General features: G+C 40.9%; 1 long non-coding RNA gene across 2 annotated transcripts; it reads right to left on the bottom strand.

Moving 5' to 3' along the window:
• Positions 1–1,936: 1,936 nt before the first annotated feature.
• On the bottom strand, positions 1,937–5,288 carry LOC113462817. 2 transcript variants are annotated; one of them, XR_003385956.2, is made up of 4 exons: positions 4,611–5,287; positions 2,859–4,521; positions 2,531–2,748; positions 1,937–2,294 (listed from the first exon to the last, which is right to left on the bottom strand). It is a non-coding gene; the product is annotated as an uncharacterized LOC113462817 (long non-coding RNA). The 2 variants fall into 2 exon arrangements; XR_003385955.2 differs by lacking the exon at positions 1,937–2,294 and having other exon boundaries at positions 2,431–2,748; positions 4,611–5,288.
• Between the last annotated feature and the right edge of the window lie 2,197 nt (positions 5,289–7,485).

The following is a 7,485-nucleotide window of genomic DNA, read 5'->3' as shown; positions in this document are numbered from 1 at the left end:
TAAGTGCCCGCAAGACATTTCCTGTGTAATCTAAGTGCATTAATATGGTGTAGTATATGACTCAGGTTACATGTTGATGGATTTTGCAGGCAAGTGCAAGTAGGTCTAGAACTCCTTGTAGTGGTTAGATAGTAAAACCAATTGGTTTCAAATATATTTGGAATGGTCATAACATTCATAAATTATGATAGCATATATGTTCTTGATAGTTGACAGACTTAAAGATCATGCAGAGCTTATAGTCATGTAAAATTTCTACCCTCAAAAAAAAAAAAGAGAGGATAAAATCATGTAAATTTTTTAAGCTAACTGTCTAATGGTCCGACTATGTAATGACTTTATACGTGATGATGGTGTGAGACAATGTGAAAATAGTTCCTTAGCTTTAAAAATAGATATGAAATGTTTTAATAGTCTCTTCAATAGAAAACTTGCCATGTCAGTGCAAACGAAACAGTAGTAGGAAAATGGCCTTCCATATGCAGTTTTATCTGCGAAAAAAGCCCCTCTCTAATTGGCAGCCTACAAGTGGAATGCCACGTTGGCTTATAGTGCATGCACGTGCGCATTGGAGTGCCCAAACAAGTTAGTAGAATACAGCTGTGCGGTTCTTACCTCCCTTTCCATCAAAAAAAAAAAAAAAGAAGAAGAAAAGTTAGTAGAATACATATTTTATCGTTTCTAACCTGAAAATCCAAAATTCCCAAATCTAGTATTTAGACAAGAGAAGTCTATGGGACCAATCCTTTTCATTTGTGCCTTGAGGACTGAACATAGAGCTCCTCTCGTATTTGTTTTTGTAATTCTTCCCAAAATTTTCTTCTCACATACCACATGCCACCTCCCGTTTTTTTTTTTTTTTGCTAATTTAATTAACTACTTATAGCGAACTTGGGCTTCCCTGGTGGTCAGAGCCCTCTTCTTGGGTGGTGCACATCTCCTATGATTTAGACTTGGACAATTATAGTATGGCTGGTTCTCCCTCCTTCTCTCTCTCTCTCTCTCTCTCAAAAAATAACTATTTATAGCAAATCTATGTATAGAGTTTATACAAGTATAATCGATTATCAGCATCAGTTCCTCTCTCACCATGTCTATTTGTTTGGTTTCTCCCCTCTAAAAACCTAAACTAATTAAAGAGAAGACAGGAAAGGAGTCTTGAGTTTGCTTAGGCCCATTCCTACCAGCTTGATCAATCTCTAGTCCAATCCAACCTAATGAAATTTATAGATTACCCAGGTCTCACTACACCACACATGAAATTTATAGTCACGCAATTCCCAGTTTCGCATATAAAAAAAAAATGATGATAGTAATAAGGTAACATACAACGGTTTGGACATGAAGAATTCAACCTACCCGACCTGAACAGGAACACGAGCTTAACTGTATATATATCCAATAACCCAACGCCTCAAAATTTATCTGACCGCCCAAACCTGACTCAAGGTGGCTTGGCCATTGCAGTTTACGATTGAAATGGGCACTTGCCATTCCTAAAGTTTGCTTAATCATCAAGCTGATGGGTAAACGCATCATTTCTACCATGACGCAGTAAAATTAGATGTTATCTTACTTTCTTTAGATTCAACAACTGATATTTGAGATTAATGCAAGAAGAAGTTAGAAGTGCTTCATAACTCGAAAAGTTGTTGAAGTCACTGCCTCCGAAATTTTACATGATCGTTTAATGTAGCCTCTGGGGAACTTCATAACTTCACCACCACCGCACATGAAAACCTTTATTGTGGATATTTTGCCTAAGTATCCAAATGACAAAGTGGATGAGTAGTTCGTTTATTTCAAAACCATCTTCTAGTCAGAAAACTATGAAAGACCACACTTCGATTCCCTCTCTTCAATAAACTAAGCTCATGTATTTATAACAACTGCATGCAGAAACGGACAAGTTATTGCTCAAACTTGAGACATAAAATGAGAATAAATCCGTTAAACAGAAAACGTTCATTATCACCTCAAGTTATTTACTATCAATATCATCAATAATTGCCTGCTTTGTTTGACAACATCTCCTATAAAAGTCCTATTTGACAGGACACCACTTACTGAAATAATGTGCGATGGATTTCTTCGATCAAGAAGGCCGGCGTCATATTTCTTATCCAAACGTAGATAGAACTTGTCCTTATCTCCATAAGGTGATGGTTTCAGTTCAACTAGGCATTTTGTTGCTGTGGCTCAATATTTAGTGGGTCTTCGGCCACCAAGCATCTCTTTTATTTTATTCCTTTTTCCTTTTTCTTTTCCTTTTCTTTTCTGGAATGTATCTGCACCTGGTAGTAGACTATCATCGATAAGATAGAGCCATCAAAGAAGCCCACTAGTCAAAAGATAACACATCAAAGATACCAAACCCAAACACCCCCCCCCCCCCCCCCCCCCCCCCCCCCCCCCCCTCTTCAAAAGAAAAAGAAAAAGTGACAATGTCATTGAGAGAGAAGCAACAACTATGTTTCGTGGATAAGTAATAGGAAGATCTTGAAACAGACAGGCTCAATAGCTTTTCAACCTTGTTTATATATGGCACTCCTGCAGCGTTCGAAAGAGTTGAAAGCGAGACGAGCATCACACAAACCACTTGTCCTGATTGCTGTACCATTCCAATTTCTTGTGCGGGTGTGGAGTTGCCATCAAACATGGGAAAGTTGTGGGCACGAGACTCCCAAAGGTAAAAAAGCACCAAAAGCCAAGATAAAGTTGGATCTTCCCCAAGCCAAAAGGCATAACCTGCAACCCAAGAACTAGCAGTGGGTGAGAGAAAGTTGTAACTGGTAATTATAGCTGATTGATTTCCAGATTCCGGAGATGGGTGCATTAAAACCTGGGAACTGTTTTACCTCCTAAAAGTAGTTGCGAGGGGGGTGGGTTCCCGGAGGGCAAAGGCAGCCTTAGAAAGGCTGTCAGGTGATGGGATCCAATGCATGGGACAGCTGACGTTGGTCTCTCTGGCTGAAGGGGGTGGTGGAGACAGACATTTGGATGTAGCTTCCTCTTTTTCCTCTCCGGCAAACCCTAGACCACCCCTCCCTACAAACCCTACAACTCCTAACCATGTCGATTCTGAGCCACTGGATGACAGCAGCTGAAATGACCATTCCCACGAGCTACGGGACAACATCACACGTGTCTCCGTGGCTTTGATCGCTGCCCTTGCCCTGGATAACCACCGTCCGACCTAATCTTCTTGCTCTTCTAAATGGAGTAGTCTCTACTCTCAACAAAGCGAGATTAATGCCACGCAGCAGAAACAAAAAACAGCAGCGAGAAAACAACATATCAGCATTAATGATGGTAACAGCTCAAAGAGAAGCCGAGATTAGAGCATACAACCGGAGGCTTTCTACTAGTTCTAGGGTGCAAGCAGAACCCATCCGCTGTAAACTTCAGAACCCCATGAATGCAAGGCATCAAATAAGTAATATGGAATCTTTTATACTTGGCGACAGCTAAAGCATACGGTGAATTCAAATGCTTGAAAGAGAAAAAGGGTGACAAGAAAGAAAAAGGATAACTTAGCAATTTAATGAGTGAGATATGTGGATCAAACAAGGTAAAGTGTTGAGCTAGAATAGTGCTGCTCATCGTCAAAACTCAAAACTTATGTAGAAAACTTATGATATAGAAAGATACTAGTAAGGATTCGAGATGTGCAGTATCCATTCCAAAGTAGGAATAATGAGGTATTGGTGTTGACTTGGTCGATACTGGCTGCCAACAACTAATCCCATCCATGCTTGCAGCCAAATTGAATATTTCCATCAAGAAAAAGTTGTGTCCAAAAAGCGAAAATACTGTAAAGAGAAATGGAGGATGGGAACAAAGAGATCGATCTCTTACACATGGGACATGTATCAGAGATATTATCGGATCCAATACTTGCCTCGCGAAAATCTAAACCAGAACTGCATGCATGTGACTCCTTAAACATGGCCGCATCGCATGATATATGTGAATCACGGTATGGCAAAGCGAACACATCAAAACAAAACAAAGGGTTAGAGACATAGAATACTTCCCTCTTTTCCGATCAAGGCGAGGGATCCATAACCATGGATCCGAGAGCACAAAACGATTCACAGTAAGATAAAAATAAGCCCTTAAAAGAAAGACCGCTCGGCTGGATTTTCGAACATTTTACTATTGAAATATGCTTTTTTTGATTTCGGCAAAAAAGGCAAGAAAAATAAGTACTGGAAATCAAACGGAAAAAAAAAAGGGGGGGGAAAAGGGAGCTAGATCTCGCATCCTGTCATGAATAAGCTTGGTAACTACGAAAGGATCAAGAAGCAGAGAGGGGGGAGAAAAGGAATGAGGGAAAGAGAAGATCCCTTCAAAAGTTATGATGAAAACCTTTTCGCGCATGCCCTTTTTCCTGTCAGACTGGAAAAGAAAGAAAGCAAGAATGGGAACAGAAGCAGAATGATAGAGAGCGCGGGAGTCCAAACCCATCATCATTACACCAATCTGCATCCCCGGTCCCTTCTCCCCCACATAACCATCCTGAACCCAAAAAAAAAGGAGAAGAAAATCCCAAGTCAGAGCCCAAAAACAAGAAGAAGAAAAAAACTGACAAACCAGAGTCATCGTACCTGCATATAGATCGAAGATTTCAGCCGATTCCAGAGTCGGAGATGATGATGGAAGCTGTGATTGGGGGGAATGAAGCCTGGTCCGAGATCCCTTTTTTTTTTTCTCTCTTTACCACCAGATCTAAAGAAAAAAAAAAGCCCAAGAATTGGAGGCCTCGAGCCAGACAACATTCCCCTCAAAGAAAAAGCTTCCTCTCTTCTTGTTTCTTCCCCCACAAGTCCCGGCTTCTTTCTAGGGGGGGAAATTAGAGAGAGGGAGGGAGAGAGAGAGATGGAGCTGAAATGATTACGTTGGCGGAGAGAAAGGGGGTGGGGAGAAGATAAAAGCCAATAAGGTGGAATAAAGACAAAAGGAGACGAGAAGCAGGTCCCGGGCCTCCAGCTGGGCCTCCAGAAATGACCACGACTTCATGCAACCCCGGCACCCACTCCCCTCCCTCCTCCATTTCTCTCTCTCTCTTATAGGCAGAGCCGGTTTGGGCGAAGGCGTTTATCAGCCGTCCAGATGGGGATGGACGGCGCAGAGAGAGAGAGAGAGCGCGGAGGAGGAGGAGGGGAGGCGGTGAGGGATGGGAGAGGGGGAGACACCGAAGCCCTAGATATGGGCGCGGAGGCGAAGAGGGGGAGCAGGGATTGGGGGAGTGGTTGAGTAAATGCGCGTCCACCCACCCCCGCGCGCGATCTCCTGGTGCGCCCATTTGTTATCATTGCTGTTATGATGCCATAATTATTGGGGATTTACTATTCTCGGTAATATATATATTCCGGATAGCCTTGCCATTGAATGCACGTGACCATCGGTGGAGTCATGGGCAGCAGCATTCAATAAGCGGAATCTGGACTAATGTCGGAATAATACATAGGTTCCGGTCTGGTTCTAGTCTTCTTGATGGCTGGTTTTGTTCGCGGGAAACATTTTCCTTTCTAGGAATATGATTCCTGGAAAACAAATTCCTATGAAGAGAATGCCTAGAAAAGTACTTTTGGCATGTTTGGTTGATCATGGGAAAATGACAAATTTCCAAAGTGCTTATGTTTGGTTGGCCATCCACTTTCTTAGGAAAGTTATGTATAATTCCTATTATGCCCTTAATAAAAAATAGGTTGTTAATGCCTCTTTAATGCTTCTTTAATGTTGAAGGGACTTTTTGGAAAAAAGTAAAAATTGAGTGATTCCCGCCTCATGGGAAAGTAACTTTCCCATGTTTCTCATGGGAAAGACTTTCCCATGAATTGTGGGAATCATATTCCCATGGGAATACAACTTTCCCTTCTCTCTCCTTTGAAAACTCCAACCAAACAAGTGGCATTTCATTACTTTCCCGTTGACCACACTTTCCCCCCTTCTTTTCCCGCGAACCAAACGAGCTCTGACTGAGATCATCTAAGGTGGTCAAATTCAAATTTTTTTATTTTTTCTCTAAAAAAAAGAGTCCAGCGTGAGTCCTATATGCTGGATAGGATTTTGTTTGAATTCGAAAGAAGCAAATCAAGCTTGGGTTGGATTTACATCAACATTAGGGGTATTTAGGTTGTACCGCTCTGTCTTAAGCAATGTGCCTACCTATAAGTTATATGGATTGTCTCATACTACTCTATTATCTTCTTCTTAATGTGGTTGCCGAAGATGGGGAGACCGTACAACTTATTCTTTGCTTGCTTTTGAACCATCATGTATTTTCTAGTAGAGGAGATCATGCATGTATTAATGTGCTTTTAATTTTCAAATTCGAATTGTCATGTTTAAATTTTTTTTTTTTGACCCAATTGGATGTCATCGCTCATCTTTCTATAGCATTTCTCAATATGAGAAGTACGTCTTACCAATAAGAAAGGAGAAAGAGAGAGAAGTGCCCAGTCAATGCAAGAAAAGAGTTACAATAGCTTATATATAAACATCTCATGATTGTCTTTTCTCTCATGCTCACAAAAAAAAAGAAGAAGCAAAGTTATACATCAGATATGCATATATATATATATATATATATATATATATATATATATATATATATAATTTTTTTCTGCCAAGAATTCTGTATTGGTTTAGCATTTATCTATCAGTGTTATTCAACAAAATATTTCTACCATAGAGTGGACTTTATCTCCAATTCAAGCTACAAAAATTGGCTGCACCGGGTCAGGTCGAGAACAATGGGCCGGTAGATCCAATCTAATTAAACAAATTACCCCAAATCCACGTCTTGAAATCATAAACTATTACCAAGAATCTCCATCAATGTCCACCTCTCTGACCGTATGTGTTGGATGATTTGATCTTTCCCCCAATCTAATCATAATAAAAAAATATTAAAACAAGCATAAACTAGAGAAACCGAGAAAACAAAGTCCACGCGAGGAGGAGAAGGGGGGAAAAGCCCCTCGTTTACCGCGTCCTCTTTTACGCCGGTGGGCATACCAAGATGGTCGGGACACCGACAGATAGGCGTCAGGTCAGGCCTACCATTCTACTATTTCCGATGGCCCATCCAATTCCTCGCCTGTGGCCACCCCAACTTTTTCAGCCGCCTGATCAACATCATCACCCCACACTCTTTTATCGAAGCAAAAAGCTTTATATCCCACACTATGTGCACCAATATAGCCGTGCAACATGCCAATTAGCTCATCTTCTTTCCACATTGTGGACACGATCGAGAGGAGGCTGTTGAAAGAGGCGATATAGTATCGGAGTCCTTTTTCTGCTTTATTATTTTCGAATTTTATTAGCTGTATTCATATCTGTAGGGTGTGAGTCATCATTGTACTTAAAAAAAGAAGAAAGAAAGAAAGAGGAAGAAGAAGAAAGGAGGACTTATTCCTTTTAGCCCTTTAAAATTATGCAATTCCTTCATACGAGGTTTTCGGTTCGTGTCTA

The sequence above is a fragment of the Phoenix dactylifera genome, chromosome 2 (genome assembly GCF_009389715.1).
Source record: "Phoenix dactylifera cultivar Barhee BC4 chromosome 2, palm_55x_up_171113_PBpolish2nd_filt_p, whole genome shotgun sequence".
NCBI classification, from domain to species: Eukaryota; Viridiplantae; Streptophyta; class Magnoliopsida; order Arecales; family Arecaceae; genus Phoenix; species Phoenix dactylifera.
Note: the sequence above shows the minus strand (reverse complement) of the source record. Positions and strands in the feature narration are given on the sequence as shown.